Source organism: Cibotium barometz, chromosome 3 (genome assembly GCF_041138505.1).
Source record: "Cibotium barometz isolate CiBa-2024 chromosome 3, ASM4113850v1, whole genome shotgun sequence".
Taxonomy (NCBI): Eukaryota; Viridiplantae; Streptophyta; class Polypodiopsida; order Cyatheales; family Cibotiaceae; genus Cibotium; species Cibotium barometz.
The window spans coordinates 52996505-53022112 of record NC_141048.1 but is presented as its reverse complement, the minus strand read 5'-3'; the positions used below and the strand labels follow the sequence as shown (position 1 = coordinate 53022112).

At 43.3% G+C, this 25608-nt stretch overlaps 1 pseudogene; it reads right to left on the bottom strand.

Moving 5' to 3' along the window:
* Positions 1-11977: 11977 nt before the first annotated feature.
* Positions 11978-12859, bottom strand: LOC147640255 (F-box/LRR-repeat protein At1g67190 pseudogene; annotated as a pseudogene).
* Positions 12860-25608: the final 12749 nt, after the last annotated feature.

Sequence of the window (25608 nt, the reverse complement as noted above, 5' to 3'; positions counted from 1 at the left end):
AATAAGTGCCTCTCGGTAACACAGTGTGCCTTGTGTTCGGAAAGCTCTTGGATAGCATACTTTAGTGTTCCCATGTGGATGCTTCATCCTTCGCGATTCTTCCACTTAATAAGTGCCTCTCAGTACACAGTGTGCCTTGTGTTCTGATCTCTAAATCTGAGAATCCTCTTGCGGAAGAGATGGTGGTTCTATTAACTCCACCAAAACGCTTGGAGAAACTATGTTCTCCTTATGATCAACGGCTTATCGCAATCTAGTGACATGAAAAATAGGATGAACTTGAGAGCTCTTCGGCAACTCAAGATGCTAATCCACCAACCTTCTTAAGGATTTTAAAGGGATCACAATATTTAGGTGAAAGTTTTTGACACTTTCTCGTCTTTAAAGGGCTTTCAAATATACAAAGTCACCTTCTTCAAAGGCTACTTATGAAGTCTCTGACTTCACAAGGGCTTTCAAATATACAAAGTCACCTTCTTCAAAGGCTACTTATTACGAAGTCTTTGACTTCACAAGGGCTTTCAAATATACAAAGTCACCTTCTTCAAAGGCTACTTCTCTGTTGTTGCGACCCTTGTCTACGTACATCTTCACATAATCTTGAGCACTATGTATGCTATCTTTTGTTGTCTGGAGCATATCTTTAATGTCTTTAAGGAACTCCTTGACAGACTGCAACTTCTCCTTCTCTAGCCCTACAGCTATAGGAGTGTGTTTTTTGAGGGAGCTTAGTGGAGGGAGCTTTTGCTAGCAACCCTTCTCTCTTAAAGATGTGAACATTCTCTCTCTAGTCCTCCACAACTAGCTCCTCTTGTCTCCTCCCATTACCTCCACCACCACCTCTCAACCCAATCCACTTTCTCCCTCTAGCCCACCTTACCTCCTCCATTTCCTCTCTCTACCTCTACTCTGTCTCTCTCTCCCTCGCTTCACCTTACTCCCACCCCCCCTCCCTCTCTCTCTCTCCCTCCCACCCTCTTGCCTCTCTCTCTTCCTCTTCCTCTTCTCTCTCTCCCCCTCTCCCACCCTCTTCCCTCTCTCCTCCCTTTTCTCTCTCTCCCTCCACCACCACCCTCCTTCCTCCTCTCTCCTCCTTCCACCACCCTCTCTCTCTCTCTCTCTCTCTCCCTTCTTCTTCTTCTCTCTCTCTCCTCCCTTCTCTCTCCCCTCTCTCTCCCTTCTTCTTCTTCTTCTCTCTCTCTCCTCCCTTCTCTCTCCCCTCTCTCTCCCTTCTTCTTCTTCTTCTCTCTCTCTCCTCCCTTCTCTCTCCCACCTTCTTCCTACTCTCTCTCTCTCCCCCTGACTTCATCTTACTCCCATCTCTCTCTCTCTCTCTCTCTCTCTCTCTCTCCCACCCTCTTCCCTTGCCTTCTCTTACCTCTCTCTCTCTCTCTCTCTCTCTCTCTCTCCTTCCACCTCCCTCTTCCCTCTCACTCTCTCTCTCCCACCCTCTCTCTCTCTCTCTCTCTCTCCTTCCTTTTCTCTCCCCTCCCTCTCCCACCTTCTCTCTCTCTCTCTCTCTCTCTCTCTCTCCCTCACTTTATCTCCCTTCTTCCCTCCCTCCCTCTCTCCCTCTCACTCTTTCTTTTGCCATGTATTTCTCTCCATACTTTCTCTTTATCTCACCTTATCTTACTCCCATCCTCTCCTCTCTCTCTCTCTCTCTCTCCTCTCTCTCTCTCTCTCCATACTTTCTCTTTATCTCACCTTATCTTGCTCCCATCCTCTCCTCTCTCTCTCTCTCTCTCTCTCTCTCTCTCTCTCTCTCCATCCCCTCTCTTTATCTCTCTCCACCCTCTCTCTCTCTTTGTCTCTCTCCATCCTCTCTTTCATCTCATCTCCCACCCTGCCCCCTCCATTCCTGCCCCTCTCTCTCTCTCTCTCTCTCTCTCTCTCTCTCTCTCTCTCTCTCTCTCTCTCTCTCTCTCTCTCTCTCTACTATGTTTTCTTTTATTATTCCTTTGCATGTGTTGGAATGTCATTATCCCTCTCTATCCCTCCCCCCTCCCTCTCTCTCTCTCTCTCTCCCTCTCTCTCTCTCTCTTCTCTCTCTCTCTCTCTCTCTCTCTCTCTATTTCTCTCCCCCTTATCATCTCTCTTTTCCTCTTTTATGTTTGCTTTTCTTATTCCTTTGCATGTGCTAGCATTCCATTATATCACACACTCTCTCCCACCCTCTCTTTTTTTCATAATAGAAGATATATTACCCAAATTACTTTACAAATGGCCACATGGCCACCATGTGATGTATTAGCTTTCTCTCACTAATTACTCCGAAACCACAGGTGTAGCTCGGAGTACCCTCATCCAATATATAGCCGTGTCATTCTCCACCAAATGAGCTGACTGCAAGGAAGAGACTTGCCACAATAGTAACCCTTTTCTATGACCTATGTGAGCTGTACTACCCACTTTTGCATTAAATATATGAAGGCATTCCTAGTTAAGTAGATATGCCACAAACCTGTCCACCTGGAAACTGAAAGAAAATTGAATGTTTTTGGTTATCCGGCCCATTCGAAATCTTGCCAAAAATCTTGTCTTTAACCTTTATGGGCCTATCTATCAATGGAATCCAAGCGCGAGAAAGGAAATCCCACACCTTCTTTGCCCCACCAGATGTTAATCCCGTTTTGGATTAACAAAGATGCTCCTCCAATCAAGGACATTAATAAGTGTTATGTAATGACACACTATAAAAGTTATACATTTTGAGATATTGGCCACCCAAGGCCTTAGTTAGTAAGTTTTGAGCGCCCAAGTGTGAATAAGTGCAAGATGTATAAAAGACAATTTCTCATATAATGAAAGAACACAATCCCCCTTTATGCTATGAGAGCTCTTGCTTTGTTTTACGAGTGTCAGAGAAAGAGTGAAAGTGTACTCTAGTGCGTGTTCCTCTTCTATGCATGTGTGTGTGGAAGAGTGAGAGGTAGATTGCCTCGCATTGTGGTGAGAGCGACTTTGTAGGGTGACAGCATGAAGGTGGAGATTGGAGGAGTGGAGCCTCCAAAAGCGAGCTTGGGGAGCTTCAAGGGATGTGAGCTCGAAGCATTCGTAAGTACCAACAATAGTTGTTGTCTATTGCTTCTTCCGATTGTGACCTTGGGTAGAGTTCTCTTTTGGGAGGTGCGGTAGCCCATAACATTTTTGGCACTGTTGTCAGGGAAACACCATTGTTTCTTCCATCCTCTTAGAGCTCCAGCTCCCATTAAGCTAGATTCACTATTGCCTTTGCATTTGGAAGGTACATTGTGAAGAAATTATGTAGATAAGCTTTGAGTGGTAGAGAAGGAATTACAATAGTTCTGGAAAATCGTGTGTTGGAAGTGTGGGTGAGTACTTCATAGTACCTAGAGGAAAACTACACTTAGTTTTACATTCAATTTTATTGTTTTTCGTCACCAATTCCTATAGCATGAGCTAGCAGATGGTGACACGCAATATATTGTGTTTGCTAAAAATCACAAAAACTACAAAAAAAGAAGCAATTAGTTGTGTTCATGTCTTACATTGCATTCCTAATCCTTGGCACAACCTTTTTGGATAGGGAAATCACCTTCTAACCATCATTCTTTCGATGAGGCTCTAAACACGTGAAAGTGCAGGAAATCGTTCACGACATGAAACATAACCTGCCACTTCACGGCGTGAAACACTTTCCACAATCAGCGTCGAGAATCTCGGGATTACCTTACTAAAATTAGGGCACCTTATCCTGACACATCTGACATAATGATTAGAAAAATCTTATCTCGTGAAATAGTAGCGAGGCACTTCACGACATGAACAACATTCTTTTTGACGCATAGCATAGTCTACTTCACGACGTGAAGTGCAGTGTGCTACTTTTTCACAGCGTGAACTATAACTTGCTACTCCACAGGTTACATTTCATTTCACGTTCATGTGTTAGCAGTTCACAAAATAACCTTTCATGAACTGCTAGTTCATAAATCAAGGGTTGTTAGACTAGAGGTAAGAGAGTACCCTAATTGCACCATTGGAGTCTATTTGACTCAAATAAAACTAATTCTAAGCTGAAAATTCAAAACGTGAAACACCTGCCGCGCAGCATGAAAAATATTTCACGACGTGAACAACATTCTCTTTCACGACATGAATTACTGCGTGCTACTTCACGACATGAATTACTGCGTGCTACTTCACGATGTGAATTGGTTTGTTGTTTCATAGAGATTTGCTATTTCACGACAAGAAAAGACAGCTTGGCAAAAAACTAGGTGGAACAGTTGGAGTAGTGATTTTGCTTATTGAAACACATTCTCATGTACTTGAGGTCTGGGAAACTCATTGGAGATGACCGATGACAGTGCATCAAATCACCTAGGTTCTTCCTACCAGAAAAGTGTTGGCTGAAGCCACTCGGCAAGCACTCAATTGAGTGTTTCAGCTTGGAGGAATCTGACCACCGTAAAAACAAGTAGTGAGGAATCCATGGAAGAAGGGCTAAAATTCTTTGGCCTAGGAGAGGAAGAAAAACCCTCTTCTCTTGGGTGGCGAGATCCAACGAAATCTTTGATATGGCTAGGGGATTTTTTGCTCTCCCCCAGCATGGTACGGAAGATGAAGCGCAATCTGCAGACATGGGCCCGTCAAAAGAGCGGGACACAGTCTAAGATCGAATTTATCAACCCAATATCCTAGCCCAAGGATTAGTGGGATGACCCCGAGGGTTAGAAGGGATAAGGTAAGTACCGCCAGGATAGGTCAAGTCTTCTTCCCCACATCGAAGGAAATGGAAACAGACTTGAAGAGTGCTAAGGCAGAGCGACAATTGCGACTATTGAGCTTAAGAAAACAAGACCTCGATACACAAAGAACAAGGGCGGAACAAAGGGAAATGGAGGATTTGAATCCGTTTCGACCATGTGGCAAAGAACCAGAAACATCTAGAAATATCACTAATAGCATGTGGATGGGAATAACAGAAGGAGTGATACCAACTCTAGAACAGATCAATGAGGAACCAAGGCCTGATGAAAGCCTTAAAACATAAGAAGAGGAGGAAAATCTACCTACGTCACCTGTAGGAGGTGAGGATCATCTCTATACAAGAGAGGATATACAAGAAATGATCAATGATCCCACATTCTTGTAGAGCATGAAACTCCTAATCCAACAAAGGTGGGTTGAGGCTGCTAACAATGTGTTAATCCTAGAATACCCTTGTTAATCAAATTCTAGGATTAACAAGAGCTACTACCATTATCTTACATCAAGGAGTCACGGTAGATACACCAAAGGGTCATACATTCAAGATATGAAAGCAATAGTGTCCAAAGCTACAACTTGGACGGGTGCCCATAATGGTGTGATGGAGTATTTATGACGATTCACGCTTCAAGAGCATGTGGTAGCAAGTTAGGATGAAGTCCTAAGTGATGTACTTCATGGATATATTATGAGATTAGTCATTGGAATAGCATTAGGTCTCTTATGAGCCTAAAGTGCCCGACCGACCATAGTCTAAGTGAGTGTGAACACTTATGGCCATGTATATAAGTGAATTTCTCTCATAATACAACATACTCTCCCATTGTGCAATTGAGTCTTGCTCTTGCTAATCTCTCTCCCTAATGCATGCTAGTGAGTATGTGTGAGTGAAGTGAGGTGAGAGGAGGGACGAGGACCCATAGTGCAATGCGGCGGTGTGACAACGCTTGCGGGGAGATGCAGTGGAATTTCTTCTCAAGGAGTTGTAGAGCTTGGAGACCTCAAGGGTTATGAGCTCGGCCATTGGAAAGATCCTCACGATAGTTGCGGTTCACCAGGTAATCTCTTTTTGGATGTGTTTCAAGGAGGGTTAGGGTGAGCCATAACATTTTTGGCATCGCTGTCGGGGAGCCATCCCTTGGCTTTTTCCATCGTTTTATCTCTAATCTAAGCATAACCCATTGCCCATTATCTTGATTTGTGGTTTCCCATGAAAAAGATGTGGATTTGATGGTGATTTGTGTGAGATTTGGTGTAGAATAGCTCTCTTTTTTGTTTTTGAAAAGAATGCTTTTCACTTAATTTTTAGATTAATTTGTTGTTTTTGTTGTTGTTTTTCATGTTCTTAGGACTTACACATAGTTGTATTAGGCATAGTTTACATCCATTGCATCAAACAATGCAATTCTTAGTGAATGTTAGCTCTCTTTAGTTTAAGCATAGATCTAAGATCATTAATTTGAGTTTAATTGTGTGTTTTTTTGTTGAAATTGTTTGGATTAGAGTGTTAGCAAGCATTAGGAGTAGCTTAATCTTTCAAGAAAATTCTTAAAACCATAAAAAATTCTTGAATTTGGCTAATTTCTCTTAATGGACTGGTCTTTGTTATTAAGGGTGATTAATCTTGTTCAAGAGGCCAAAAATTTAGAAAATGTGTTAATTTGGGTCTAAATGGATCATATGAAAAGCCTCATCATCGACAACTTCCAGGTATATCTTTGGATGGGGGGGCCATGGTGGGTGAAAGCCTAGTCAATGGTATAACCCATCACCTGGAATTTCCCTTCAAATTACAAACCTCTCCAAACGACGCCAGAATCTTCACAACTCAATGATTTTCAATCCCTAGTGAAGATATCTATATTAGCCTCGCAAGTCGACGCAATTCTTTCAATCCTCAACAAGTGGCTACTTCAACACAAAGCAGTTCAATAAGAGTCGATATAACTCAATTCTTGTACTTTTGAAAATCTGCTTCTAAGAGCACTTAAATATGCATAAAAACATAAAAGAACATGGGCAAAAGAAGATAGGATCAGGTCCTACTCAACAACATTTGACAAGAATCCTGCCATACAAAGGAACATCATCATAAGCCAATTACTTCAAATGATGAATGTCGCTTCAATGAATCAAATGAGGAACTGAGAATCACCATCTTGTTTTGATGATTAAGTCTACGTTTCTCTGGATCCTTCTCTCTCTTCTCTCCTATTATTAACATCTCTTAGTGTCCCCACTAACAAAAATCACATGTAACCTTGCCGATGATTGCCAAAAACAAAGTGAGCCAAAAAAAGGAAAAAATAAAAGGGGCTCACACAAATATAAAAATGCAATCATTCGCAAAAACCCCCCACCCCATTAGGAATTCCCAATACACCATTAACCTCTTCATTCATTAACTAGATTTTCTTATTTCTTTCGTGGTGTATTGAACATCATTCAGGAACTAAGACCATTGAACATCATTCAACATCAAAGCCATTAACAAAGCTTGTTCATTCTCCCCACACAAAGGTCTTCAACGCGATCACGCGGACGTGATCGTCATCAGGAAGGGGGGAATGTTAATCCAATTCTAGGATTAACAAGAGTTACTGCCATTATCTTACATCAAGGAGTCACGGTAGATACGCCAAAGGGTCATACATTCAAGATATGAAGCAATAGTGTCCAAAGCTGCAACTTGGACGGGCGCCCGTAATGGTGTGACGGAGTATTTATGGCGATTCCCGCTTCAAGAGCGTGTGGTAGCAAGTTAGGATGAAGTCATAAGTGATGTACTCGATGATCAGTTATTGTCCTGCTTCCAAAGAGGAGTCTGAGATCATAAGATGCACGTTTATCTAAAGTTAGTCTGACTAGCTACTCTAGATACTTTCTCTATAAGCTGGCAATTGAATATGAGGACAATATGCTTGAGTTGCCACAACCAGAAGATGCCAAGGTAGCTTCAATAGTGGCAACCTCATGCGTCTCCAGTCATTAAGACATAGGAACCAAGAGCAAGCAAGTTGGCAATATGACAGTGAAAGAACTCAGTAATGCCATCTTGGAGAAATTAAAAGTCAGGGATGGGAGAGAGGCATTAAGAAATGCTCATCTCTACCCCTGGAGAGAATTCATTTAGTGCTCAATTTGTAGACAAAATTACACGAGCATCGAATGCCCTCACTTAAAACCAAGGCAATTACTCTATTGTGCTCACTATCAGAGATTGGGCAACCATGACACTGCCATGTGCAGATATCTGAGGATCAAGCCCTTAGCACAACTACCAGCACCCATAGTGCCGCTAGCCTTGCCAGCACCACTAGTGTAAAGCAATGTAACTGTAGGGTAGCCAAATACATCCTACCTACCAAGAGGGATGTTCCGAATGCAGGACATGTCGCCTTTGCTGCCACATGTTCTACCCCCATAGCCACCGGAGGCCAAAATCAACCAAGTGTTAATTAAGGAGCCCTTGGATGAGGGAAAAATCATGCACGAGGTAGAAGTTAATAATGACTACTATGAGGAGCCCATGGACATCACACCAGAGTATTATGTCTTATAGAACAACACGCTAGTACCAGTGTTTTAAACCATGGTTAAAAGGAAAAGACATAAACTCAACTATGAGAAGGGGACCCATATAATGTTTTCATTCTAATGGACCTCATCGAGTGGTGGAGTGTCCTCTTAAGAATGTGGCTAATGCTGGCCAAGCTCAGCCAGTCGTCGTGCAGCATAGACCAATGTAATGCCTACACTTTCATGTGTGAAGTGTGGTGTCGATCATTTGATCAAAGACTGCCCATATCGTGCTAGTGGTTCCACTTATACTTTTAATTGTGCCACTATTAGGACTATAAGTGTGCAACCTAGAAATGTCACATCACTAACACGAGCGTAAGCGAAACAAGTGGACAAAGGAGAAAACCCAAGTGGTGTTACAACCTCTAAGACTGGGAGAAGGAGAAGAGTGAAAAAAGTGGGCAAGGGAGATACCATGGTCATAATTCAGGATGGATTTGAAGAAGATACCGTTGACACCAAATCCACCCAATCAAAGGAAGAAGGTGACTAAGTGCCGAAACATGATGGGCATGTCCAAGAAACTGCAAGGGAGAGACCAGCAACCCCTAAGGGGATTGGAGAATATCCAAATATTGAAGAAGAAATAAGGAAGCTTGAAGAAGCTAAGGCCCTAATTGAGGAGTGTGAACGTAATCACGAAGCCAAGTTAAACCGGGCTGGGGATACAGCATATCCAAGAACTGAGCTGTTAAAGGAAAGCAGATTGGATGTTTCTACTCCAATCCCAAAAGAGTTCAAGGGACTCAAGGTGACCTCATGGCCAGAATTTTTGAGAAAGCAGAGCAAGATTTGTCAATCCATTCATGTCCTAGGATTGAATACACGATAGATACGTGTAAGGAGCCCTCCAGGGAACCTAGAGACATAGGTAGTCTCACAGCCATACTGTCCACAACTATTAGAATGCCACTAGGACCATTACTATGCAACACGCCGGCATTGTGGGCAGATGTTAAGGATTGCGTAGAAGGAAGATTGAACCCAATGTCCACTACAAAGGAGAGCCAGTCACGTCTGGCAGAGAAAAACCTAGTGCATGAGGAAGAGGTAACACCCAGATTTGTCAAAATACTTGTCAACCAATTGGGCCAGTATTATGAGAGTGATGATACGAATGCCACAATTCCAATCCACCATAATGGAGCATGCTCCGGCAATTCATATACATTAAAATCGCCTAGCACAAAGCCAGGCTTAGCGTTGCACAAACACAATAAAGCATCCCATAACTGACGACGCTGTGTAAAACCATTAGGCGCATACAGCCCCACAAGCCATAATGTTTCATTCCCATAAACTCCACTTCCACAATAATGAACCACCCCCCGGACATCCTACATAACTAATGATGGCTTAAACTGAGATTTCAGTGCAATCGTGACCCCTGATTGTGTAGTGGGGTGCCCATTATAAAACACACAAAATTCCTTGTAATCATACACTCATCCAGTCATGGAATGTTGTTTATGCTCCCACCCTCTCTCTCTCTCTCTCTCTCTCTCTCTCTCATACCCTCTCTGCCTCTTACATGGGCTGTGCACGCTCTCTCTCCCTTTGTGGTGGGCACTTGGTTGCTCTCTTTGGGCAGGGAGTAGCCACCCCAGGTGGCATTACTTACATAGCCTTGCATGTCATTTAATACCTTTCTTTGCTCTTGGAGTCTTCTAGCAAATTCACTAAGTACTAGGATGGTAATACTTGAGGTGGGTATGGTGTCAGTAGTGGCAGGGAAAGCAAACGAGAAAGAAGTGTCCAAGGAAGGTAACAAAATGCACAAGAAACAATTGCCACAAGAAAGTTCGATTCCATTATAAGAATTCAAGTACAAGGTTTTGACAAAATGAAGGCACAATTGATTGCTCAGATAATGATTGTCAATAATTACCAGTAAATGTATCAAGATACGACCTCAAAGACTTCAAAAAGATCCCGATTCTCGGTCAGTTATGCCTTTTTACACCTTTTTACACTCTTGTGAGCCTATGCCTTGTTGACACTCGGTGCCTTCTCATTAGTTTTGCTTGAGTTTTCATACATCGATTAATCCGCTTCCCACCTCCTTTTTGATTGTGCTTCTTGCTTAGACTAGGGTGTTTCTTAGTGTGCTTTCTTGGGTGTTTTCTCACTGACTTTTCTACTAGCTTAGAACCTAAGATCGACCACTTGGTCCAACCTCTTGGTTGCTTGGTTGCTCAATAATGCACTCCTCGGTGGGAGCTTCTCAAAGACACACTTTTTGAGTTTCTAGCCATCCTTAGGGATTTACGTCGCGTTAGCTCTGACACGAGCTTCCATTAACTGCTATGCTTGTCTCCTTAAGCTTCCACATGTCTTTATGTTGCCATAAGTAACTATATGAAATAACTTCATCATGAGATCTTTAATCACTTGCAAGAACTAGCAATAAATAAGTTTCTATACATACTAAACAAATTACTAGCATTGCTAACCAAAAAAATTTAACATATGTATGTTGCATACATGTTAAGTGTATGCATGATTTTCAATCTTCTGACAGTGTATATGATTCCCAATCAACAAGGCAAATCATGGTGCTCTTGTTCTTAAGCATATATAAACCCATGGCAGCAGTCACACACTTATACTTTTGAATATAACCAAATCCAAGCTGTGAACCATACATAATGTGCGAAGATCTAGATCACACATAATGTGCGAAGATCTAGATCACACATGTCTACATGATTGTCCCATATCGACTGTTATGCTCCCATAGCTACAAGTTTTAGCTCGACCTACAAGCTAGACATTCCCAAGTTTGTCCAAACATATAACATCTTATTCCTTGATGTAACCAAATGAATTGCAATAGCCATGTACTTGAGCTCTTGGCTATGCATAGACCCATGGCGGTAGCCAATATTACTACTACTGCTAAAACTAAAACTCCCAATCTGCGAATGCATTCATTTTCTTCCAATTTCGAGAATTGATTAAAGTTTTTGTGTATACTATAATCCACTCATTAATTTCTTTTGCATTGTATTCTCATCATTCTTTTGTGATGAACTCACACACTATAAAGACACATGAAAAATGATGTAACAAACTAGGAAGACAATACAACCACCAGAATGCATGCATGTGATAAGACTACTTAATCTTGCATATGTACATATGAGGTCAAAATAAAATCATCATGAATCACGAATTATGACAAAATGTTCTCTTTAAAAAATAGCATGGGTCAGCTCACACCACCAACTGTTTTCACTTTACTCATAGCCAACGTAATGAAAAATAATTGCTATGGTTGGTAACACAACATTCCCTACCCAAGAAATGCCCTTTGGTCTAATCGTGTCCATTCCTAATGGAAATCCCTTGCTGAGAGGTAGGTGTAGTAGCGTGTAACCAGCCAAAAGCTAAAAGCATAGTGTGTGGACTTGGATTGCGATTCTTCTTTGCAAGCCGCAAACAGTGTGTAATGCACTTAATTTCTCTCTAGTTGTCAAAATCCTATAAGCTCATTAAAAATTTGAAGTTGCTATTTGACCTTAAGTATCATTTATTAACATAGTTGCACAATAGAAAAAGTGTTAGGAAACCTCCCATCAAGAATTAAGTCTTTAGGACTTCAACCAATAAAAGAATAATTAAATGCAAGGGTTGCAATTTATTGGTTTTACAGGCTTCAAGAAAATTCGAATTTCACATCGATGTGTGAGTATTGACACGTGAGTTTTATCATCAAGGAAGTGAACCTACCAATCAGCTGGTAATCTTCACGACATTTGGCCTTAGAGACATAACCATAAATTCCTAGCCGTTTCAAGTTTGGGCACCATTCCAAGAAGCCAACAATCTACTGAGCAAAGAGCTCATGGATCTTGGATGTACCAAGCTCGAGTACAAAATGCCCATCCCCTAGCTCATAATTTAGAGCAAGCCAACTTAGGCACAGAAAAAATAAGGCAAGCATTTCCAAGTCAATGTCGTCCTCCTCAGCATCAAATGGTAGACCCCACAGCCGCAACTTCCTCTCAGGTTACTTGCCCTCAAAATCATTTGATAGAATTTTGGCCACATAATCGTAAAATCACTCATAATCACCTCCTCAAGTAAATCGGTTGATTGCCCAAATTTCTAACTATATAATGCTCACATCCTTGATCGTAGATGCTACAAATTGCCCTTGCTCACAAGCTCAAATTGCTTGAATGTGGAGTCCCTTAGGATCATACTTTCGAGCCTATCTGCTTCCAGCACAATACTGTCAACACTGAGCTTCTCAATGTTGGGAGTCTTCAAAGAAGCACTATTTAGCTCGATCGTTATAGTGCATCAGAGAAAGTGATGTTAATGTTGAACAAAGACATAAACTCTAGCTTGGGATAGATAGAAAGTAGTAGATTGAGGACTAATGCCGACATCCTGGCTCGATTGTTGAGAGAGTAAGAGAGACAAGTGATGGGAACTTGTGGATGGTCTGGTCGACTGTCGATATGTACACGAACCCCCACAATAAGGTATCAATAAGGACGACCGTTTCCCTTATTGAGGGCCAACCCCCCATGGGCACTGCGCAAGGCTTAAATCAATCACACCCAAGTCCTATAAGATGCAGAAGATTGATGGGTCTCAAGGTCACAGCAGCCAGCTAAGCGCTAATGGGCCAGCCCTTGAAGGGGAGAAGAGAGCTTGAGCTCTTGCAAGCACACACACACACTCACAAAACCCTAAGAGAGAACACACAAGGTGAGAGGCTGAAAATCTTCTTCTTCTTCACTCAACACTCAACACACCATATACAAAGATAAGAGTACACACAATATGAAAGGTACTCAACCAAATACATACTAGGGTTCTCTATAGTGTGAACCCAACTAAATGAGCTGGCGCTATAACTATGCCAGTCTCTAGAATGGCTGTCACATAGCCTGTCATCCCACTGGCCGCATATCACCCATGATCTCACCAACTATGCCAGTGGTGTAAGTGTGGGGCCTATCCCCTACGCGGGTCATCAGTGTCCACTGCCTCACTAGATGAGCTCGATATCTCAACACTCCCCCTCGAGCTTAACTCCATCTCATGTACACCAAGCGAAGCCTTGAATCTGCGAAGCTTCTCTGTACCCAATGCTTTGGTGAAGATGTTAGCTACCTGATCCTGTGTGCTGACATAAACAAGGTCAACGTCTCCAGCCAAGACCTTCTCTCTGACAAAATGGTAGTGGACCTCTATATGCTTCGTGCGAGCATGAAAAATTGGGTTCTTGGCCAACTGTATACTGCTAATGTTGTCACAGAAGGTGACAACTTGTCTATCCACTGATAGACCCAAATCTGCAAGTAGCTTTCTCAACCAAGCTACCTCACATGCTGCCATAACAGCACCTCTGTACTCGGCCTCTGTATACTGGATAGAGCAACCGTAGGCTACTTCTTGCTGCTCCAAGTCATAGCAGCACTCCCCAAAGAAAACTTGAAGCCTCTAGTAGATCTTCTATCTGAGATACTACCAGCCCAATCAGCATCTGTGTACCCATGTACACATCTCTATCCCAGTTTCATAAAATAGTCCACAATGCAAAGTAGACCTCACATACCTCAGTATGCATCTCAATGCATCCAAATGCGGCTTCCGAGGAACCTGCATAAGCTAACTCACCAACCCAATAGCATAGCTCAAATCCGGCTTGGTGATCGTCATGTAGATCAAGCTTCCTACTATGCGCCTATACATAGTAGGATCCTCCAAAATCTCTCCTGAATCTACACTCAACTTGCCATTTCGATCCAATGGCACTGAGATAGGCTTACAGCCTGTCATACCATACTTGGACAACATGTCCAAGCCATACTGTCTCTGCAGTAATCCAATACCATGTGGTGACCTAATCACCTCAATGCCCAATAAATATCTGAGCTCCCCCAGATCCTTCATCTCAAACTTCTGTCGAAGTAAGATCTTTACATCAAAGATCTCTGTATCATGGTCTCCCGTAATGATCAAGTCATCTACATAGATGACAACAAGCACAACCCCTCTATTGTGACTGTGTCTCACATACAGCGAGAAATGTGCATTGGCTACATGAAAGCCAATAGTGACAAGATATTCAAAAATCTTGTCAGACCATACTCTTTGTGCTTGTTTTAAGCTATATAAGGCTTTCTTCAACCTGCAAACATGCTCGGGGTGACTCACATTCTCATAACCAGTTGTCTTCAACATATACACCTCTTCCTGCAAATCCCCATGCAAGAATGCATTCTTTACATCCAACTGATGTAAAGACCATTGCTTTGACGTAGCCACTAATATCCCAAGCTCCTCATCAAGGCTCATCTCTGAGCCACTAGACTCTCCATCAACATGAGAATGCCTTGCAGAAATGTCAGGCATACTAAGGGGCTCAACCACTTTCTCTTTTCCTTTACGTGATATACTAATCACATTTGCAGGATTGGTATTATGATGCAGCCTGCCACTCCATGGTCTATCAACTGAACCACTAGATGAGGACTCTCCTGGTCCACTCAAAGACTGTGATTGCTGACTTGTATTTTGTGCAACCACATTTCCACTCTCATCAGCCCCAACAGCTTCTTTTTCAGCAGCATACCAGCTGCTCATCTCATCAAAGACAACATCCCTACTTACCCTCAAGTCACGTGTAGCAGGGTTATAACACATGAATCTCTTTTGCTCAAGGGAGTATCCAATAAATACACATTTTTCTGCTTTTGGATCTAGCTTAGTTCTCAGCTCATCTAGCACATGCACATATGCAATGCATCCAAAGACTTTCAGATGAGACAAATCAGGTTTTCTGCTAGTAAACCTCTCCTCTGGAGTTACATCATGTATGGCTGCAGGTTGGAGTCATGTTCATGATGTAAACTGCTATAGAAACAGCCTCAGCCCAATAGCTATGCAGCATATTCTTCTCTTCCATCAATACTCGCGTAATCTCAGCAATGTGCCTATTTTTCCGCTCAGCTACTCCATTTTGCTGCGGAGTGTACCTGCATGTAAACTGTCTCCGAATACCATTCTTCTTCAAAAATTCAAAGAACTCATTGGAGAAGTACTCTCCCCCTCCATCTGACCTTAGGCACTGTACATATTTCCTTGTTTGCTTTTCAACCATAACTCTGAAATTCTGAAAGTGAGTGAACACCTCACCCTTCTCCTTCATGAAGTATACCCACACTTTCCTTATGTGGTCATCAATAAATGTCACATAATACCTGCAGCCTCCCATAGACATGGTCTTCGTAGGACCCCATACATCTGAATGCACAACATCTAGTGCATTTCTGCTCACATTTCTGTTATGTGGAAATACATGCTTTGTTTGCTTTCCAAATTGGCATGCTTCATATATTTTTTGCATACCTTCAACTTTAAATTTTGGCAGCCCTGTCACAATTCCTTTAGTCTGCATAGACTTCATTCTCTACACATTCACATGTCTAATTCGTTTATGCCAAATGTCTGTGTCTGCAACAATTCTTGGACTATTTGCAAACATCGCAGCACTCACTTCAGGCATGTTTACATTCAACGTAAACATTCTGCCCACTTTGAAGTCTTCAACATAACAGCCATCAGGGTTAAATCGAACCTGCAAACCCTGCTCAATCATCTGGCCAACTAAAACCAGATTCTTTGTTATGTTCGGAACATGAAGTATATCTGCAAGGTACTTCACTTTGCCATCCTGCATAGACAGTGGCACATCTCCAACATGGGCAATTGGATGAGCAGTGTCATCCCATGTTTCCACAAAACTTGGTCTTTCAAGGTTCTTCATCTCCTTGAACCACTCCCCATGACTTGTCATGTGGTTCGAAGCACCTGAATCAACATACTATACATCATCTTTATGTACTGCTTCAACATTTTCAGACATGGCATTAACGACATGCTGCATAACAAACAACCTTTCATTATCCTCATTGTTTCTGCTCGAGAATGCATAGTTGTTTTGCTGCAATTTTCCATTTTGCATGTCAGCCTACTTCTTATAACAATCTGCTTGCACATGTCCAGGCTTACCACAATAAAAGCATCCACGTGTATCATTATACTGCCTTTGCCAATTTCCACGACCTCTTTGACTCCCCTCAGCCTCTGAATTGGCCTCTTCCACCTGCGTGTTGTTGTTGTTGTTGTGAATTCTGGGACTGTTGTTGTTGCTGTTGCTGGCCATAATTCTGATTACCTGTTCGTCCTTGACCGCGTCCACGGCCTCCTCTACCTCGTCCTCTTCCTGAACTTGTGTAGAAGGCCTGTTGCTCTGAACTGTTTTTGTTTTGTGAAGACTGTTGGTCTTCACCCAAGCTCTTCTCTTCTATAATCAGCATAGATACCAAGTCTGTAAAATTGGGAATGTTTTCCCGAGTCTGAATAGATGTCTTGAACGCCTTGTATTGTGGTCCGAGACCATGTAGACAGACTTCCACCTTATCATCATCATCTACTGAAACACCAATAGATGCAAGGGATTCCACAATACTCTTTATCTTCAATGCATAGTCATTCACAGACATACTCTTTTTCTCCACAATATGAAGTTCATTCTTCAACTGTATCTTTCGTGCCTTGGTATTCATTTCATAGAGTTTTACCAAGGTATCCCACGCCTCCGTGGGGGACTTGGCATCCTGTATGTGCCCAATCATGGTGTCCTGTATATTGATAGAGAGCCAATACATAATTTTTCTGGCTCCTTGGTTCAAATCCTTGAACTCTTTCACATCTGCAGCAGTCGGATTGATGTCTGGTATCTCTGGTGCCTCTTCATGCTCACCTTCTATATAGTCCCAGTAGCCCTTTCCCATCAGGAAATTTGTCAGCCTGAACCTCCAAGCATGGAAGTTGTTCTTATCAAGCTTCTCAGCGACAATCTGGTTTATGCCATCATTTGACATCTTGCCAGACACAAATTTACCAGAAATAGCACTCTAGTTTGTCCTGCATAAACTGCTGTATTTTCTGCAGCGGTACTGTAGTACACTCAAATGTCACAACCAGTGACCTCAATGTGCATACATACCAATGGCAACTGTTGACCTCCTTGCAGCACACACAGTGTCTGCACAGTCAATCTGTCTTCTTGCATTCTTAAAATAGAGTTTTGCAGAGAATCGATGACTTACCCACAGTGCTCGAAATCGATGACTTACCCGTAGTGCTCGAAATCGCCTGCTTTTTGAAAAACTGAGGTCTTGATGCGCCCGAAATGCGTTTTTGGCCCAAATTTTTTTTGTCTGATAGGACATTATAGTTGCCCTATAGCTTTACTCCCGCGAAGAAAGCTCCTCAATCAGAGATCGTTTGCCGGTGCCTCCCGCTCCTAACAAGGGTGTAGTCACCAACACAAATAGGGAAGAGTAGTTGAAGCTCTTACCCTCGTACCGCTTCCTGTGCTTTTCTTGCTTGCAGCTCAACCCTTAGCATGAACCAGGCTCTGATACCATGAAAAGATGCAGGGGAGAAGAGAGCTTGAGCTCTTCCAAGCACACACACACACTCACAAAACCCTAAGAGAGAACACACAAGGTGAGAGCCTAAAAATCTTCTTCTTCTTCACTCAACACTCAACACACCATATACAAAGATAAGAGTACACACAATATGAAAGGTACTCAACCAAATACATACTAGGGTTCTCTATAGTGTGAACCCAACTAAATGAGCTAGCGCTATAACTATGCCAGTCTCTAGAATGGCTGTCACACACAGCCTATCATCCCACTGGCCGCATATCACCCATGATCTCACCAACTATGCCAGTGGTGTAAGTGTGGGGCCTATCCCCCAGGTGGGTCATCAGTGTCCACTGCCTCACTAGATGAGCTCGATATCTCAACAGCCCTCTCCTTCAAGCAACACCTCTTTGAGCCCCAACGTGCTGCCGAACCTACCCCTTCCACCGTTGCCTTCCCCTTCCTTTAAAAGGGAGTGGATCAAGCCTTAAAAAGTGGGCCAACGTGCCTAGGGGACTTCCAAGGTCAACTGGGCAGGACAAAGGCTATGTAAGGGCCTCCAAATCTAGTAGTCTAGTCATCCCAACCCAATGCACCAAATTGTTGGGTTCTTCCCTTCTCAAGCAAGGTCATATAAGTGTTTACAGGATTGCAGACAACACTTAGTATGGTTGTTATGTTAGAAGTCATCTCCTGTCTATTTTTATACACCAGGGCCTTTGTTGTGGGTGTGCCCGCCCTTATTAGGTGTTTTCTCATTTTCCCCCACTCTTCCTATTTTTTTCCCATTTTTCCCCGTTTTTCCATGGTGCGGATGGATGCCACATGTTGGCAGGAGCCCCTGGTGCTGGCCGACTGCACCTCATGTGCTCCTGGTGGCTGGCCGACTGCCTACGATGCAGTCATGGAGGTTTTGATGCTGGCCGACCTATTTTGTACAGTCATGGAGTATTTTCTGCTATAGCTGACTTGCTTTATGCAGTCATGGGAGAGCCCTCAAGCGCTGGCCGACTGCATCCATGGGGCATATAAATAGGTCCCATGTTCCTCACCATTTTGTCTTTCAGTTTTGTTCGAGATCTTGTGTAGAGGACATGGCCATAACATTGCTGTCACACTTGCCCTCTCAGTACTCAACATTTTACTCGTCTTTGATTACCAGTGGTAGGCTCAACACCATCACATGGGAGGAGCTTGCGCCCATGGTCTTGGACCAGGAGGAACGATTCACGAACCCTCCTTAGGGTGGAGGTTCGGATGCCTTAATTGGCCAACGGTCGAAAGGCGGTAACACGGGCAAAGGGAAGGCTTCGTTGGAGAAGTCTTCTAAGAATAAGTCTGACCGCGAGAAACTAAAGGCAGAGAGGACCTGTAATGATTGTGGCGAGAAAGGCCACTATTGGAGGTAGTGTCCCAAGTGGAAGACCGAGAAGGGTGAAGATTCCTCAGCAGCAATCATGAAGACTCTGGCTTTTGTGCACCTGGAGGTGGTGGACACCGATGTTTCATTTTCTTTAGGCAGGGAGGAGATGGAGGACTCTCTGCAAAACGGATACTAGGGAGTGGATTCTAGATAGTGGTGCTTCCAGGCACATGACTCCTTCCCTTTCTGGCTTACAGGATATTTGCAAGTTTACTGATCACATTTTTATTGGGGATACATCCACTATCCCAGTTCACAGAGTGAGGGCAGGTTGGAGATAGTTCCTGATGGCAGGGGGGAAGCATTTCTCCCAAGTGTTGTATGTTCCGTCACTTGGTTTTCATCTGTTGTCAGTGCATCAGGTTTGCAAGACTGGCGTACGGGTGGAGTTTGATGAGCACTTTGTTGCTCTCCGGGACAAAGCAACAGGCCAGGTAGTTTGGGAAGGCGGAGTGGAGAATGGAGTTTACAAGCTTTTAGCACTCTCTCTCCCAGGTCCTCAGGTTTGTGAGTCTGGTAATGGCCACTTAAGTGTGGATACATTGTAGGTGCAGGCTTTCTGGGACCAGATGGTGGATAGCCTACCCCAGTAGATGGTAGTAGAGTAGTTGGCAGGAACTCTCTAGTACTGATGTTGGTAGTTCTTGTGTTCGTCAGTCAGAGGAAATTTGACAGGTAACTTATGCTCTGATGTCTCGTAGTACTCGGGACAAAGAAACTCCTATAGATGAGGATGTTCTTTCCATGGGGACCTTTCAAAAAGCCAGGCAGGTGGCAGTTGATTACTTGCAGAAGGAGGTGGTTTCTCCAGGCTTTGTGGTTCCGGATTTAGAGGGGGTGGTTGATAGGTTTCAGAAGGCCTTGCGTGGTCTTCAGCAAGTTTTCAGGACTTGGTTTTGCACCGTAAAACAGGTGTTGATCCTTGTGAGCAGTGTGATGCCTCTTTGACTCAGAAGCAGAATGGTTCATTGATCTGGTTGATGGACACCAGATTGGACGGGAGCTTCCTGATGAGGCAGTTGAGCTCATGGTTTGCGGATGACTCTTTGGGAGGCAGGATTGCGTTTCCTGTGGTTTCTGCGGCATGCGAAGGATCATGGACTCTTTTACACAGGAGGGGGATTGATTGATGGAGTCCGAATCCACAGTTGGAGTGACTCAGTTTGGGTAGGAGATCCGGACACGAGGATATCTACTTTAGGCCCAGGAGCAGTTTTATGTAGCAGTAAGAGGCAGTCATCTTTTGCCTTGTCAAGGACAGAGGCAAAGTATCGGGCTGCGTGTGATGCTGCTTGTGAGGTGGTGAGGATGCAGAGGTTGCATTGCAGGTTTGGGCTTCCACTGGGAGGAACGCATGGTCATCCAGAGGCACTTTGTTCGTGAACAAATCGTTGCTGTGATGACATCTTGCTAGAGTTCTGTTCAACAAAGGACGGTACGATGGACCTCTTCACGAAGTCGCTATCTCAGGATTTGCTCAGGCGGCACCCCAGCTCCCTGTGGTTGTTTTCATAGACAGCAGCTGAGAGGGGGTGTTAGAAGTCATCTCCTATCTATTTTTATACACCAGGGCCTTTGTTGTGGGTGTGCCCGCCCTTATTAGGTGTTTTCTCATTTTTCCCCACTCTCCGTATTTTTTTCCCATTTTTCCCCATTTTTCCATGGTGCGGATGGATGCCACATGTTGGCAAGAGCCCCTGGTGTGCTGGCCGACTGCACCTCATGTGTTCCTGGTGGCTGGCCGACTGCCTATGATGCAGTCGTGGGAGGTTTTGATGCTGGCCGACCTGTTTTGTACAGTCGTGTGGAGATATTTTCTGCTAGCCGACTTGCTTTATGCAGTCGTGGAGAGCCCTCAAGCGTTGGCCGACTGCATCCATGGGGCATATAAATAGGCCCCATGTTCCTCACCATTTTGTCATTCAGTTTTGTTCGGGATCTTGTGTATAGAGAAGAGTTTACAAGCCTATCTCTCAGTGTTTCTTGTGCTGTCTATTTTTTGCACTCTACTTGCTCTTGTGGACCCAAGTTTGGTTATTATTTCCGCTGTGTATTTTGACATGTTCGCCCCCCCTCTCTCAACTAAAACCTGCCACCCCCCCTCTCTCAACTCAAACGCGACAAGCCCCCCCTCAACTCAAATGCGTTCAGCCCCCCCTCAACTCAAATGTGTTCAGCCCCCCCATCTCACCCTCTCTCTCTCTCTCTCTCTCTCTCTCTCTCATGACCGACCGACCGACCCCTCTCAATAGGCGATGATCACCCCTATTGAGGGCCCTTAGTGTCGTTGTCCCCCCCCCCTCTCTCTCTCCCTCTCTCTCTCTCTCTATCCTTTTTCCTCCACTCTCCTTCTCTCTCCTCTCCTTTTCTCTTTTCTACAGTCGCCCTCAATAAGGGTAATCGTCACCCTTATTGAGGGGGCCAACCTCAATAAGGGCGATGATCACCCCTATTGAGGGCCCTTAGTGTCGTTGTCCCCCCCCCTCTCAACTAAAACGCGCTGCCCCCCTCTCTCAACTCAAACGCGATGAGCCCCCTACTCAACTCAAACACAACAGCCCCCCCTCTTTCCCTCTCTCTCTCTCTCTCCCTCTCTCTCCCTCTCTCTCTCTCTCATGGAGCATCCCCTGCCTCCCTCTCTCTCTCATGGACCGACCCCTCCCTCTCTCTCTCTCTCTATCCTTTCCCCCCCCTCTCTCTATATCCCTTTTCCTCCCCTCTCCTTCTCTCTCCTCTCCTTTTTCTCTTTTCTTTGTTGTTCCCTCCCTCCCCTCTCTTCTTCTTTGTTCCCTCTTTCTCCTCCTTCTTCTCTCTCTAACGTTCCATTTTCAAAACCCTATTTTGTTAAATTTATCTTTTTTCTCTCTATTATATCTACTACTTTATTTATATCTTTTGCTTTTCTGCTCTATTCATAATTTTTGCTCTATTTATATCTTCTCTTCTCTTTCTTATATGTTCTAGGACTCTTTCTTCCTTGTTTAATATCCTTCCAAGTGGTTGTATTTAGTAATCTCTTTCTTCTCTCTTATGCTTCTTGCTCTTCTTCTTTTTTACATGGCATCTCCCCAACTCGAAAGAGGGACACGAGTGGATAAAGGCTGAAATCTGATCTATATCGGGTCCCATGAGCAGCATGATAGAACAATGACAAAAATGTGCCCTTACTTCTCTTCACATAGAGGGTACTCTCTCTGTTAGACTGTTGCAAAAATCATTTGCAACCAAGTATGCATGAATCTTCTCATGCCATGCTCTAGGAGCCTGCTTAAGGCCATAAAGAGCCTTTTTCAACCTGCATACTTTAGACTCTCCTTTCACAGCAAAACCAGGAGGCTGTAATACATACACATCCTCATGTAAATCACCATTCAAGAATGCATTCTTAATGTCCAACTGATGTACATTCCACCCATGATGTGCTGTCAAAGTAATGAGACACCTAATGGTAGTCATACGAGATGTGGGTGCAAAGGTCTCATCATAATCAATGCCCTTTTGCTGGTCATACCCCTTTGCAACAACAAGTCTGGCCTTGTAGTAGCGATCAATATGCTACCATCTGCTTTGAGTTTTAACTTAACCCACTTAGTACCAATGGCCTTCTTGCCATGAGGTAGATCTGTCAAATACCATGTGTCATTCTTGAGTATAGAGTTATACTAATCCTGCATAGCATGCATCCAATGATTATCATCCTGTGCTTCGTCAAAGGAAACAGGTTCCTCCTCATTACATAAGTAGAAATGAGAACATGATCCACATGAGAATGATCTGCATGATGAGAACCTACACGAGTTCTGCTAGGCAAAGGAGCTGCCAACTTTCTATCCCTCGATGTCTACACAAGCCATTTTGGCATATGCCTAGATTCTTCTATGGCTGCTCTCTCCTCATCCACTACATCCTCAATAATTGCCTCATCAAAAGCCTGATTTGCAGGCTAATTTTGCACCTACAAAGGATGAATTTCAACACTTGATTGAGCATTCAATTGCTCTACATATGGCTGCCCTCTATTAAACAAAGGTAGGAGCGAATCAAACATGTCTTATGAGCATACATTCTGCTGTTTTTGCATGAAAGCATGGGCTGAAGTGAGTTTTCGAAAAAAACATCATCTCTACTTACTAAAATCCGCTTTGAGGCCGAATGGTAGAGTCTATATCCCTTGCTTTTTGAACTGTATATCCCACAAATATGCATTTAATTGCCTTATCATTAAGCTTACTATGTTGTTGCTCATGCACAAGAGCATAAGCAAGACAACCAAAAACATGCAAATGAGCCACAAAAGGTTTCCTGCCATGCCAAGCTTCATAAGGAGTTTTAGACTGCAAGGCCTTGGTAGGGCATTTGTTCAACACATAGTTTGTGCATATAGTTGCCTCTTACAAAGGTAAATCTTGGGCTTTCACCATACATTGTGCCATCTCCATGAGAGACCTATTCTTCCTCTCAGTCACACCATTTTGCTAAGGTGTGTATGGCAGTGTACATTGATGCCATATATGGATGAAATTCCTTGGACATATACTCCCCTCCTCCTTGATCTGAACGAAGTGCCAACTTTACATTCACATGCATTTTTAGCCATGGATACAAAGTGCCTAAAGCACATAAAAACCTATGACTTCTTCTTTAATGGATACACCCAGCTATATCTGGAGTAATCATCAATAAAAGTGATGAAGTAGAGATATCCCCCAATAGATGGTGTCCTCATAGGACCACATACATCACTATGTATTAGCTGTAATTTCTTAACAACTCTCATAGATCCATCCTTTGAAAATGATACCCGATGCATTTTACCAAGAATACACCCCTCACATACATGTCTAGTGGGGGTCTCAAGAGTTGGCAACTCAGACACCATGTCATGCCTTTGAAGGCATAATAAACTGCCATAATTCAATGGCCAAATCATGCATGCCATAATTCTACATCACTCATAGCATGAGTCGTAGAGACTAAGCAAGCATCATGCTGTAACTTCTCAAATACATCCATCTTGTATAGGCCATGAAAGAAGGTACCTGAGAGACAATGATAGAATAGCCATCATTTCTATCCTGAACTGTACATCTGTCATCTACAAATTTCACCATTAAGCCTGATAAGGCTAAGGTTGAAACTAACAGCAAGTTCTTCTTAATGCCTGGCACATATAAAACTTTAGAAAGAGTAAATACTCTCTACAAACTCCTTTGACAGGATATGAGGAACCATTTGCACACGTGACGGTTCTTGCACTTGGGATAGATTCCAGAGATGAGAACAAATTTTTTTGTGAAGTAATGTGCTTACTAGCAGCACCACTGTCAAAGTACCAAGCATCCGATTTTGCCACCACTGACATGCATACATCATGAACAAAAGGGTCATAACTGCAATGTACAGTCTATGCCCAATCATCTTGAGCAAAACTTGTAGATTCCTTCTTCTCTGCGCACTTGGTGAAGATGCATCATAGCCATGCCTAATTCTTTCTTTTTCTTTTTCTTTAGCCTTTTTTTACACTCATTTATGTAGTGCTCTGGTTTCCTGCAATAGTGACACTTGCCCTATCACCGTCTTTCTTTGCATCCTTACCTAAGGATTCTGATTTTGGCTTATAGTAGCCACCATACGAAGAAGCTTTACCTTTGCCTTTCTAATAACTGGCAACAAAAGCTTGGTCATCACCAACTCGCATAACATATCTGTTTTGCCTAGACTGTTCTTCTCGCACGAGTATGAAAACTAGCACATCAAATGTAAGGGCATTTGGATTTCCCTTCATCATCATGAGTCTAACGGTAGAGGCAAAACTCTGATAAGAATCCGGCAATGTATTGAGAACTGTGGGCACCAATGTTCTCCCTTGTTCTTGAATATTTCCTAGCTATGGAGGAAGAAGAAGAAGATGGTGAGGATGATTGTCTTGTCTATTTCCACACTAGCGACGACGAGCAGCTCCTTAAAATCTTTGATCTTGGTCAAGAAGCTATCCATTCCAGTCTCCCTCATTCATGTGCTCAGACTCTAATTGTTTGCCCAGATATGTAACACGTGCCTCATTGCACACCTGGTATAATGTAGTAAGTGCACCCCATGCCTGTTTTGAAGTCTTACATGATCGAATATGAGGAATAATGCTTCGCTTCACAAAAAGTGCAAGCAATGCATGTGCCTGTGCATCTCTTCCATCCTATCTCGTTTGAGAAGCAGTGGGAGGTACTGGTGGTACATGTCGAGGAGCCACATCTATATCATATTCCACTTCGGATGTACCTGCAGCGCCTGGTCGCACTGGTAGTTATGAAACAAGACGAGTTTCACTACCACTGACCACATTCCAAAGGCCTTTAGCAACCAGTACATGTCTCATCATATAGGACCACAATGGGTAGTTAG